The sequence below is a fragment of the Schistocerca serialis genome, unplaced genomic scaffold (assembly GCF_023864345.2).
Source record: "Schistocerca serialis cubense isolate TAMUIC-IGC-003099 unplaced genomic scaffold, iqSchSeri2.2 HiC_scaffold_868, whole genome shotgun sequence".
Taxonomy (NCBI): Eukaryota; Metazoa; Arthropoda; class Insecta; order Orthoptera; family Acrididae; genus Schistocerca; species Schistocerca serialis.
In genome coordinates this window covers 1062300-1075676 of record NW_026048483.1, presented here as the reverse complement: position 1 = coordinate 1075676, position 13377 = coordinate 1062300, and positions in this window count along the sequence as shown.

The following is a 13377-nucleotide window of genomic DNA, read 5'->3' as shown; positions in this document are numbered from 1 at the left end:
CTATTATTCAAATCGTTACAAGGTTATTGGCTGCTACATGGGATAAGCCGTCACGAGTGCGGGCTCAGAGGAGGCACGTCAACTGAAGACGTAATTAATAAGGCGATTTCGCTAACGACAGATACTCATTCTATGTACTCTCTAACGATAATGTTCGAACTGAGTGTCCTGGAGCACCGTTCCACTGCCTGAGAGATTATTGCCACCTCTGACGCGCTTCTTTAACATGCCCAGGAAAGACAATAACGAAGAGAATAAGAAAAGATTGTCCACAGGATCACTGGGTGGTCCAGAATTTTGGGATGTAGCACTGGAGCCTATACTACAAAAGTTGCATGATAGCTGCAACATAACACGTAACTGCAAATGCTACCAGACCGCTTAAGAGAAAGCAGACAGAACAGGTACAAACTTGATGAATAAAATTATAGAAAATGCAAATAGCCTATTTAGGACTCAGAGTTTACCACCAATATATATTAGCATCAGTCGTGGAATGTGGTGTGAGCGTTTGGGCCTGTAGACTGCAGATAGCGAAGCTAGCCTCAGTAGTAAGAGGAGTTCAACGAGGAGTGTTAGTAAGATTAATGTGCGCCTGCAGTGCTACACCGAATGATACCTTGGTAGTAATTCTAGGAATAGCCGTGCTTGACTTGCCAATTAGAAAAAGGCGAGCCTTTTACTGGTTAAAGAACGACAGTGAAACGTAAGTACGAAGGGTGCATGAAACTGTGGCGAATACGAAAAAGGCAATAAAAGATGGCATATTACAACTATGGCAAAATTAATGGGCCACTTCGGGCCCAGACATGGGAACATACGAATTTCACTCTAACATGAGAGACAGCCGAAAACATTTCTTAACCCATCGACTGAGTTGGTAAATTATCTGACAGACAGTGGCCAATATTCTGTAGGTCTATTCAAAATCAAAAGAAAGATGAATGATAGCAGCGCGTGCGGCTTTGTGGGCATACCACAATTCCATAGTGGGTCTGCACGCTTTATCGAGATGGGGTGGGCAATGGAGTAACGCTTCAAACGGTCTGTGCTTGGAACCACTGCTGGGAGTCCAGCAGTAGATTCCGATGCATCACTACAGGCTCACTGTAACCCTTGGACCTTCACAATGGCGACGAAACATAGAAATTGCATCGGGATTGAATAGAAAAGGCACAATGCCGACTTATGTCCATAGGGAGTAACGCTTCAAACTGTCTGCGCTTGACACCGTTCCCGGGAGTCCAGTATTAGATTCCATTGCACCAATGAATGTGTACTGTGACCCCTGGACGTTCACATTGACGATTAAACACAGAAATTGCATCGGGATTGACTACAAAATCACCATGCCGACTTACGTCCAGGTTGCGTAACGCTTCAAACAGTCTGTGCTTTGAACCTTTCCTGGGGGTCCTGTAGTAGATTGTGTTGTGGTTGGCATGAGACCCAACACCGTGTTACTAGCGGAGGCCGGAAGGCACGCGTTTTAGCTCACACAGGCAGGTGTGAGGTCTGGAACAGGACAAGGAAATTAGAATTTAGCAAAACGGACGTAGCTGGTGGAATACGTAACTTTAATCCATTAATGGTGAACGTCGGTCTTGACGGTATATGATCCATAATATCAATAGTAACTGATAATAGCGCCTTGCTAGGTCGTAGCAAATGACGTAGCTGAAGGCTGTGCTAAACTATCCTCTCGGCTAATGAGAACGTAAGTAGGCAGTGAACCATCGCCAGCAAAGTCGGCTGCACAACTGGGGCGAATGCTAGGAAGTCTCTCTAGACCTGCCGTGTGGCGGCGCTCGGTCTGCAATCACTTATAGTGGCGACACGCGGGCCAGACGTATACTAACGGACCGCGGCCGATTTAAAGGCTACCACCCAGCAAGTGTGGTGTCTGGCGGTGACACCACATTCCTCCTCCGCAAATCGGCGTACAGTGGTGGCATAAGGCTTCCGCTCGCCGTGGGGAGGACCCCATGTTGACGTATGTGACGAGGTGGGGAGCCTAACAACAGGCGATGCTGTCACCCGCACCTTGACATGCGGACCGCGGGGAGCTAGGAAACGCCTGGAAACCTGCTCCAGGGTGCACGCCAACATGCGGTGTATGTGCCCGCAGAGTCAGGAGGGGCCGAAGGGTCGACTTCCATCGGGCCGGGGCACCCGACGGGTGAAGACGACACATGGTCAGGAGCGGGCTAGAATTCCATGTCGGAGGATAACTGGTCACGGGAAGCGATCGGTGGCGCGTGACCCAGGGAGGCGCCCGGCGGTTGCAGTGACGCGTCGCCGGCGGGAGAACAGGGGTCGGCGGTGGCGGCGGTGGCGGCGGCGGTGGCGGTGGTGGCGGCGGCGCGTCGCCATGGGGCAAAATGGAAGGCAGCGTCGGTAACACTTGGGGCTGAGGCGAGCCAGTAGATGGGTCCCCAGGGCGCTGACCAGACGGCACCGTCACTGAAAGCAGATGGGGAGCGGCAGATTCTGTGCGACGACAGAGGCGCAGCTTGTTGAGATGGCGACGCACCTCAGCAGAGGCCCCCAAAACCAGATACATAGCGCGTCCGAGGCAGCGAAGAATGCGCCCTTCGAGCCAACGCCGTGAACCTCGGTAGTGGCGGTAGTAGACAACGTCGCCTGGGGCAAAAGCAGGTGTCTGCCGCAGCACAGGAGCCTGATGCGGCGGATGTAGCAAAGACATCAAGGTTCGATGAGGGCGACCATGGAGCAACTCAGCCGGTGAGCGACCATCTCGGGGCTGAGAGCGATACGAAGACAAAAAGAGCAATAACGCGTCCTCCCGAGAATGCGACTCTTTCAACTTCAACATCTGTGACTTGAAAGTCCGGACCAATCGTTCAGCGGCACCGTTTGACTGTGGCGAAAACGGCGCGGACGTCAGATGTTGAATACCATTGGCCTTGCAGAATGACTGAAATTCTGCGGACATGAATTGTGGGCCATTGTCGGAAACAATTGTCTGTGGAAGAGCTTCAATGCAAAAGATAGCAGACAACGCTTGGATGGTTGCAGACGATGTCGTGGAAGACATCTGGCCAACAAAAGGAAAAATTACTGAATGAATCTATCACTACCAACCATCGAGCATTCCAGAATGAACCAGCAAAATCGATGTGTAAGCGTTGCCAAGGGGAAGTGGCTTTTGGCCATGCAAAGAATTTCCGCGGTGGTGCTGATTGTTGTTCGGCACACACCATCCAAGAAGAGCACATATTCGTAATCGCGGCATCGATTCCGAACCAAGTACAGTGCTGACGAGCAAGTTATTTCGTTCTCACTATACCCCAATGTCTTTGGTGGAGAAGCTTTAAGACAGAGGACTGTAACGAACGTGGTACCACGACCCTGGTCTAATGATTATCAGAACGCAACAGCAAAACACCACGTTGAACAAAAAGTCTCCCCTTGTGAGCAAAAAATCGGCGAACCAACGGGTTCCCGATCCATGACTTTGACAAGGGCCACTGCGTAGCAACAAAACGCAGAACGTTAGCAAGGACAGAGTAGGCAGCTGTGGATGTAGCTACACGACGAAAATCAATCCGAAACGATTCGACCAAGTCATCGGTTGCCGCATCAATGAACATGCAAGCAAGTTCGGATGAATCGAATGCCCTATCCTCAGCAACAGGCAAACGGGACAACGCATCGGCGTTTCCGTGCTTAGCAGTGGACCGATACAAGATATCGTAGCGGTACTGCGAGAGGAAAATAGACCAGCGAATGAGTTTCTGCGCTGTACTTGGAGGTACAGGCTTGTTCAGATGAAAAAGCGATGTCAAAGGTTTGTGGTCTGTGATTATGGTAAAGTGACGACTATACAAGGAGCCAATGCTTCTTTCTCGATCTGTGAATAGTTTCTTTGCTCCGACGAGAGCAATTTGGACGCAAAGGCAATAGGGCGATCGTGCGATCCATCTTTGTGCGCAAGCATAACACCGATCCCGAAATCCGCTGCATCCACCACCAACAAAAGGGGCTTCTGGGGATCGAATGGCGTAAGGCAGGTATTGGAAGGCAGCACCGGTTTCAACTGGCGAAAGGCGCGTTCGCATTCCGTCGTCCAGACGAATGGAACACCTTTACGGCGTAAGCGATGAAGTGGAGCTGAAATGTAAGAGGCATGTGGCACATATCTGTTATAGTAATTTATTTTTCCCAGCACACTCTGTATCTGCTTCAAATTCTGTGGCGAAGGCAAGTCTTGTATGGCACGGAGGTGCTCGGGACTGGGATGTATGCCTTGGGCATTGATTACATGTCCCAAATAGGGTAACTCACGAGCAAAAAACACATATTTGTCCTTCCGCAAGCGAAGACCATTTTGTCGCAAGACCTGAAATAACGTTCTGAGATTGGCCAAATGTTCTTCTTCCGTATTTCCGGAGATCACAATATCGTCCAGATAATGTGCTGCAGTAGGGACCGACGCACAAACAGTTTGTAGATATTGCTGAAACAATGCAGGGGCAGATGCACACCCGAATGGCAGTCGTTCGAATTTATACAACCCAAGATGCATATTAACTACCAAATCGCGCTGGGATTCTTCGTCCACCGGTATTTGCAAGAACGCATTTGCGAGGTCCAAATTCGAGAAAATTTTTACCCGGGCACAGTTTGTCAAAGAGATCTTCCGGGTGGGGTAAAGGCAAAGTTGCGATCACTAGTTGTGGATTCACTGTTGCCTTGAAGTCCACACAAAATCTCAATTTTCCGGAAGGTTTTGGCAAAATTACTAAGGGTGATGCCCTGCACACATTCAATTACACCTTGTGATTCCAACTCGTGTAATGTTTTTTCGACCTCATCACGCAATGCGTGTAGAACATTGCGCGCGTCCGCAGCTCGTGGTCGTGTGGCAGCGTTCTCGTTTCCCACGCCCTGGTTCCCGGGTTCGATTCCCAGCGGGGTCAGGGATTTTCGCTGCCTCGTGATGACTGGGTGTTGTGTGATGTCCTTAGGTTAGTTAGGTTTAAGTAGTTCTAAGTTCTAGGGGACTGATGACCATAGATGTTAAGTTCCATAGTGCTCAGAGCCATTTGAACCATTTGAACATTGCGCGCTCTGAAAAATTTCGGTTGCGCGTTTACTTTCAGTTCCAAATGCGCTTTATAGTTCTTAGCGCAGACGAGGCCCGGTGCAAAACTTCCTGCAAATCCTTCACATAGACGAGAAACACTGTCTGAAGGCACAGTCTGGTTCACTGATAGGACCTGATTTACTATAGACAAGTTAAACAACTGAAATAAATCGAAACCAAACAAGTTCACTGCAGAAGAAGAACGAAGGACGTAAAATGACACAAGTTTTGTTTGTTCTTTGTATGTTGCAAGAAGGCTGCACTATCCTAACACAGGGATTCCTTGACCTGTATAGCTAGTTAACATTTGCAGCACGCCTCGGAGGTGTGCCCAGCAGTTTGTAAGTGTCTTGATTGATCAGCGAAACTGCAGCTCCGGTATCAAGCTGGAAAGGTATCACTCTGCTGTTAATGTCCAAGTCTACAAAAAGTTTATTGTCCTGCTGACGAAACGAGCGACTGTCTCGTGCAACGTGAACTGTCACTGGTACAAAATCACTTGCGACTTGAAGGGAGTTCTGGCGATGTTGACAAACACTATTTCTGGGACGAACACAGTCACTGTTAGAGAGAGTGGCACTGGACGGAGTGGAATGAACTACATGAATTTCCATGGGCGAAGTTTCGCGAGCCTGAGTATCCTTGATTCGATTCTGATTCCAGCGCGGAGCAAATGGCCAGGAATGGTTTTGAGCTTCCAATCTCAGCTTTTTATGGCAAACACTCTGAACATGTCCTTTTTTATTACAATAAAATTGAGAAAGTGGGAGATACTATGAGGAAGAGAAGAGTAAGCTTTTACGCCCATTTGAAAAGAATGAATGATGAAAGGCTGACAAAGAAAATATTCATGTTTTTTGACAAGAGCCCCAGAACCCAAATTACCTGGTTCAAAGAAGTCAAAGCAGACTTAGAGGAGATGGGTATAGGAGAAGATGATATAACCAACAGAGACTTTATGAGAGACAAAATTCAACATTTTGAAGGATTTGAAGTGAAGAAGAGAAGAAGTGGAGGAACAGTGTGGACAGAAGACCGAAGGGAGCAGCACAGAGAGAGGATGAAGACTTATTGGCAGAAGAGAAAAGAGGAGGAGCGCAATAGTAGAAATGTACATTGAAAAATAGTTGTTTAACGCGGTCCCCAGGCGGCCAAAATCGGAATAAAAAAAAAAGCAAATAGCTTGGCGTGACAGGCAATTCTCACACAAATGTCTAGTGCACACCGCGGGCAGGATTTGAGCACTGCATTTGCTTGCCGGCGCGGCACATGTGGCTGAGAGCCTGGCGGCCACGGTGCGGCGAGGCGCGAGGGCTGTTTACTGCTCCGTGCAGATCGCCCGGCGGGCCGTTTAACCTGACACATGGCTGGTGAAGTTTGAAATGATTCCTGAGCAAAGTCAAGTGTGTCCTGCCGATCCAATATGTACATCACTGGTTGAAGGGAGGGATTGACTAGTTTCAAAATGTGTTCCCTTATACGAACATCAGAAACGTTCTGTGCAATTGCATCACGTACCATAGTATCTGAATAAGGGAGTCCACATTGACACTCAAAAGCACAATCCCTAGTAAGGCCTTGAAAGGTTGCAACCCACTCCTGATTAGTCTGACCTGCCGTCCGTTTTGTACGAAAGAAGGTATACCTTTTCGCAACTACATTGACTGATTCCTTGAAACATGCATCTAATGCAGACAAAATTTCTTCGTAGGACAGAGTTGCTACGTCGCGACGGGGACATAACTTGACTATCACACGGTACGTTTGTACGCTTACCGATCATAAGAGAAAAGGCTGCCGCTCGTTACCTTGAATTCTGTAGGTGGCGAGATGGAATCCAAATTGGCGTGACCCCTCCGTCCATCTTTCCAGGGCAGCATCAAAAGGTCGAAAAGTTGGTGCAACAGCGTGTTGTAGCTGCGTGAACGATGGAGCGGCGGCTGCCGCATCGTTTTGCATCGCACATTGACCCTGGACGAGCTGTCCAAGGGCATCCAGTAAGGCCTGCGTTTGCTGATTCTGTAAGCGATAAAATTCGGACAGTACATCTGGAGATTGTGACGAAGCCATCACACAAGTAAATAAGGGCAATTTCGATAAGAACGCGGTTTTGTCTCGTCGCCAATGTTGTGGTTGGCAGGAGAGCCAACACCGTGTTACTAGAGGAGGTTGGAAGGCATGCGTTTTAGCTCACGCAGGCAGGCATGAGGTCTGGAACAGGACAAGGAAATTAGAAATTAGAAAAACGGACGTAGCTGGTGGAATATTTAACTTTAATCCATTAATGATGAAAGTCTGTCTTGACAGTACATGATTCATAATATCAATAGTAACTGCCAGGCGCCTTGCTAGGTCGTAGCAAATGACGTAGCTGAAAGCTATGCGAAACTATCGTCTCGGCAAATGAGAACGTAAGTAGGCAGTGAACCATCGCTAGCAAAGTCAGCTGTACAACTGAGGCAAGTGCTAGGAAGTCTCTCTAGACCTGCCGTGTGGCGGCGCTCGGTCTGCAATCACTGATAGTGGCGACACGTGGGTCCGACGTATACTAACGGACCACGGCTGATTTGAAGGCTACCACCTAGCACGTGTGGTGTCTGGCGGTGACACCACAAATTGTGATGCACCACTGCAGGTTTACTGTACACCTTGTATTATATCTCTTAAAAAAATAATGTAATGCAATTATTTTGAGGAAACACTCCTAGTAAATTTGTTTGTCCTTTGATTCATCGTGACCTGTTACTGATTTTTAGTGAAGTTATTTATTACATTTAGCTTTCAATTAGAAAAAATACAAAAGATATATAATAAGCAAAATAATTAATTTCGTAGGTTGCCAAGTATGTATTGTATCTGGTTTTACCGAGCGCCAGGCTCCCTACAAATTACTGTAAATGCAATAGCGTAGTATTACTCAGCTCTGAAATTATTACTATCACAGTAAATAGACAAGTTTTAATAAAAGTATTTCACTGGATTCCTTCAATTAATGTCACTGAATATTTTAACATAATTTCATCCGCTCCGGCTATCAGACATTGCGCTGTGAAAAAATATTTTTAAATGTACCGCGTAATGGCGGCTAATTGTTAACAGTCAGAGATCACTGTTACTCGCTCTGCAGCAGCTGGAAACATGCTAAAAAATTTTCTCTAAATATTCTTTTCATAAGATAAATGTGGCGTAGGTTCTTGAAGTAACACACGGAGATCACTTTATACTAATATATTCTTACTAGGACACAGTTTACACCATTAAATATTTGCAATTACGTTACGACAGAAACATATGCTAGCGCAGCACAATAGCTTACGTATCTTATTCCAGCTAACACCAGAATGAACAGAACAAAACAGACTAGACAGAAGAATGAACATTGCATTGTGTTTTATACTCTTACAGAGATGATAATACTTCTTTTAATTACTTACACATTATAATCTCATACACTAAAAATGTCTTTTCTGCATTTATCAATATATAATGTATATGTTTACAGTTAGTGTTATTACCTTTCGTAGATAAATAGATGTTTGCAGTTCATTTTCGGTCACATACAGTCATTTTTATTTATGTTTCACCTCGATAAGGGTGAATATTGCAAATGGGACACTACACTTGGTCCTTCACATTCACGATGAAACACAGAACCTGCATCGGGACAGAATACAAAAGACACAACTCCGACTAATGTCCAGGGTGAGTAACAATTCCAACAGTCTGTGATTTGGAACATTCTTGGGAGTCCAGTAAAGGATTCCAATGAACCACGGTGGGTTTAATCTAACCCTAACACATTCACATTTACGATGAAACACAGAAATTGCATCGGGATTAAATTGAAAAGTCACAACGCCGACTTCTGTCCAGGGGGAGTAACGCTTCAAACAGTCTCTGCTTTGAACCTTTCCTGGGAGACCAGTAGTATATTCCAATGTACCAGTGCATGTTTGCTGTAACTCTTGAACATTCACATTGACGAAGAAACACAGAACATCGGTATTAAATGCAAAAGGCACTATGCCGACTTCTGTCCGGGGGGAGTAATGCTTTAAACAATCGGCGTTAGAAATTTCGCTGGGAGACCAGTACTGGATTCCGATGTACGACGGCAGATTTTCTTTAACTGTTCGACCTTCACCTTGACGATGAAACACAGTTATTGCATCGGGATTGAATAAAAAAGGCACAATGCCGATTTCTGTCCAGAGAGAGAAACACTGCAAACGGATTGTGCTTTTAAAATTTTCTGGGAGCCCAGAATTTAATTCCGATGCACCACTGCACTTTTACTGTATCCCGTTTACCTCCACATTGACGACGAAACAGGGATATTGCATCGGTATTGAATTCAAAAAAGTACAATGCCGACTACAGGTTAACTGTAACCTTTCGGACCACCACATTGACGATAAAACACAGAAATTGAATCGGGAGAGAATACAAAAGGCACAATGCAGACTTCTGTCGTGGGGAAGTAACTCTTCAGCCAGTCTTTGCTTTGAACCTATCCTGGGAGTCTAGTACTAAATTCCGATGCACCACTGCAGGTATAGTTTATGCCTTCGATCATCACATTTACGATGAAAAACAGAAATTGCATCGGTTTTGAATACAGAATGCACAATGTCGACATCTGTGCAGGGGGATTAACGCCTCAAAAAGTCTGTGCTTTGAACCTTTCCAGGGATTCACTAGTAGATTCCGATGCAAGACAACAGGTTTACTGCCGACTTCTGTGCAGGGAGAGTAACGCTTCAAACTGTCTGTACCTTGAACCTCTACTGGAAGTCCATTAGTAGATTCCGATGCACCACTGAATGTTTACTGTAACCCTTGGACATTCACAGTGACGATGAAACACCGAAGTTGCACCGGTATCGAATACAAAATGCACAATGAAGGCTTCTGCCGAGGATAAGTAACGCTTCAAACGGTATGTGCTTTAAACCTTTCCATGGAGACCAGTATTGTATTCCGACGCAGCACGGCAGGTTTACTGTAAAAAATGGACATTATCGTTGACGTCGAAACGGAAATTGCATCGGGATTGAATACAAAAGGAAGAATGCCGACTTGTGTCCATGGGGAGTAACGCGTCAAACAGTCTCTGTAGAAATTTGTCCTCGGAGACCAGTAATAGATTTCAGCGTACCACGGCAGGCTTTTTTTATAACCTTTGGACCTTACCATTTACGATGAAACATAGAAATTGCATAGGGATGGATAATAAATGCAGAATGCCGACATAAGTCCAGGTTGGACAGGGCTTCAAACAGTCTGTTCAAATGGTTCAAATGGCTCTGAGCACTATGGGACTCAACTGCTGAGGTCATTAGTCCCCTAGAACTTAGAACTAGTTAAACCTAACTAACCTAAGGACATCACAAACATCCATGCCCGAGGCAGGATTCGAACCTGCGACCGTAGCGGTCTTGCGGTTCCAGACTGCAGCGCCTTTAACCGCACGGCCACTTCGGCCGGCTTTCAAACAGTCTGTATTTGAACATTTCCTCGGAGTCCAGTAGTAGATTCTGATGCACCAGGGTAGGCTTGCTGTAACCCTTGGATCCTCACATTGACGATGCAACACAGAATTTGCTTTGGGATTGAATACAAATGCTCAGTGCCGACTTCTCCCCACGGGGCGTAAAGCTTCAAACAGTCAGTGTTGGAAGCTCTCCTGGGAGACCAGTATTAAGATTCCGATCCACCACTGCATGTTTACTGTAACCCTAGGACCTTCACATTGACTACGAAACTCAGAAATTGCATCGGGATTCAATACAAAAGGCACAATGCTGACTTCTATCTAGTGGGAGAAACGCTTAAAACGGTATTTGCTCTGAGCCCTTCCCGGGAGTCCAGTAGTACATTAAGATGTACCACTGCAATTTTACTGTAACCCTTGTACCTTCACATTAACGATGAAAGAGAGAAATTGCTTCGGGACTGGATACAAAAGGCACAATGCCGACTTCTGTCCAGGGTAATAACGCTCAAATAGTCTTTGCTTTGATCCTTTCCTGGGAGTCCAGGATTAGATTTCGATGCACCACTGCAGGTTTACTGTAACCCTTGTACTCTTACATTGACGATGAAACACCGCCACCACAAAATCATATTCAGATGTCACAAGGGAATTGTGCACAAACACGCAACACAAACCAACAAATGACATCAGTCAACAGAAAGCAGACAGGCGATAGGCAAAGAAAATATCCTAAAGTAAATATTATTGAGGTATCTAATGAAACTAAAACTATACTAACCAATGACCAGACAATCCAGGTAAACTAGAACCAGTCATTACTGAGCACCATGTCGTGACTGAGGAACGTTTGGGGGCCAACTTCAAATATAGAAACTATGTTTGAATACAAACTTGCTAGTGAAACTGTAAACAAGAAAAATTATATTTTTAAACAACAAGAGTTGCCTACACTATTCTTAAGTTTTAATGAAAGTGGAAACTTAGCTGATGATCTGATAAATGACAACACACAATGTCACAGTGTAAAGAAAAGATTTGTACTGTCTTCTTCCTCAGGCATTGCAGGAGCTATACCTAATGTAAGTATGCTGTTTAGATTTTTATGTTGGTAACGCCACGTAGCGCTCTGTATGAAAATCACTGGCTGTGCTGTGTGCAGTCTGTGGGTGGTTGGCATTGTTGAAATATTCTCTATTGTAGTGGGCAGTTGGCTGTTAACAGCGCGTAGCGTTGCGCAGTTGGAGGTGAGCCGCCAGCAGTGGTGGATGTGGGGAGAGAGATGGCGGAGTTTTGAGACCGGATGATCTGGACGTGTGTCCATCAGAGACAGTAAATTTGTAAGACTGGATGTCATGAACTGATATACATATATATATATATATATATATATATATATATATATATATATATATATATAAAATGACTTTTGAACACTATTAAGGTAAATACATTGTTTGTTCTTTAACAAAATCTTTCATTTGCTAACTACGCCTATCAGTAGTTAGTCCCTTCAGTAGTTGGAATCTTTTATTTAGCTGGCAGTAGTGGCGCTCGCTGTATTGCAGTAGTTCGAGTAACGACGATTTTTGTGAGGTAATTGATTTGTGGAAGGTATAGGTTAATGTTAGTCAGAGCCATTCATTTGTAGGGGTTTTTGAAAGTCAGATTGCGTGCGCTAAAAATATTGTGTCAGTTTATGTTAGTAGTGTGAAAGGTCCCCATAAAAAAATTATAAATGACTATGCTTAATTATTGATACAGGAGCTGCTGTCGGTGTGATTTCTCACAATTTTTATACTATGATGAAGGAAACTTCTATGATACCAGAGTTCCCACTTCAAAACTGTTTAATATTAACTGCATTAGGTAATATGTTAGGTAGGGTTAACAAGCAGGTATTAGTGACTGTTAATATGCGAAATAGAATCCTACGATGGCCTTTCCTAGTTGTCCAAAACCTTGCTGTCAATTGTATATTGGGCATTGATTTTCTTTGCAAGAAGGACTGCACAATAGACTTCTCCAAAGGCATTTGTTATTTTAAGTATGAAGGCAAAGACATAGTTTTGAACTTGGACACTCGACTAGTAGACCACAACAAGCACTGTTCTGGCTACAAGATACAGATTATACACAAGACTGGCGTAGATTCCACACGAAACCTGTATAACACTGTGAGGTAGTGAATGATAGAATTAATTTGTTTAAGTACAAGTTATCATAATGTTATGCTGTTAATGAAGAGGAGGGATCCGAGCTTAAACATATTTTACTTAAGAAAAATGGTGTTTTCACTTAAGCCAGGTAAGATCAACACATAGTAGAGGTATGACTTATGGTAATAAATTTGGTGAGGCTTGACTTCAATCGTATACATATATAAGTCATACCTCTAGCTCTGCGACCTGCGGTTTGGGAAGAACTAAAGAAAATGATTACATGGAGTATTATAGAACCATCAACACTCCATATTGTAGCCCTTTGCATGTAGTGAAAAGACGCATCTAATACTAACCTGATACTTCCATTCTAACAGCTATCAACCAAACTATCTTACCTGTGAGGACACAACCGGAGAATTTTTAGAGAATTAAACAGATTCATGAGAACATATACCTCAACACAGTACACAAACTGGTTACATTGCCTAGCACTTTTTGAGGAAATACACAACAATTTAGATATATACAACACACCCTATACTCCCTGAGAAATCATGTTTGACACAAAGGAAACTAATGAATGGAGCAACCCACTACCAAAATTTTCT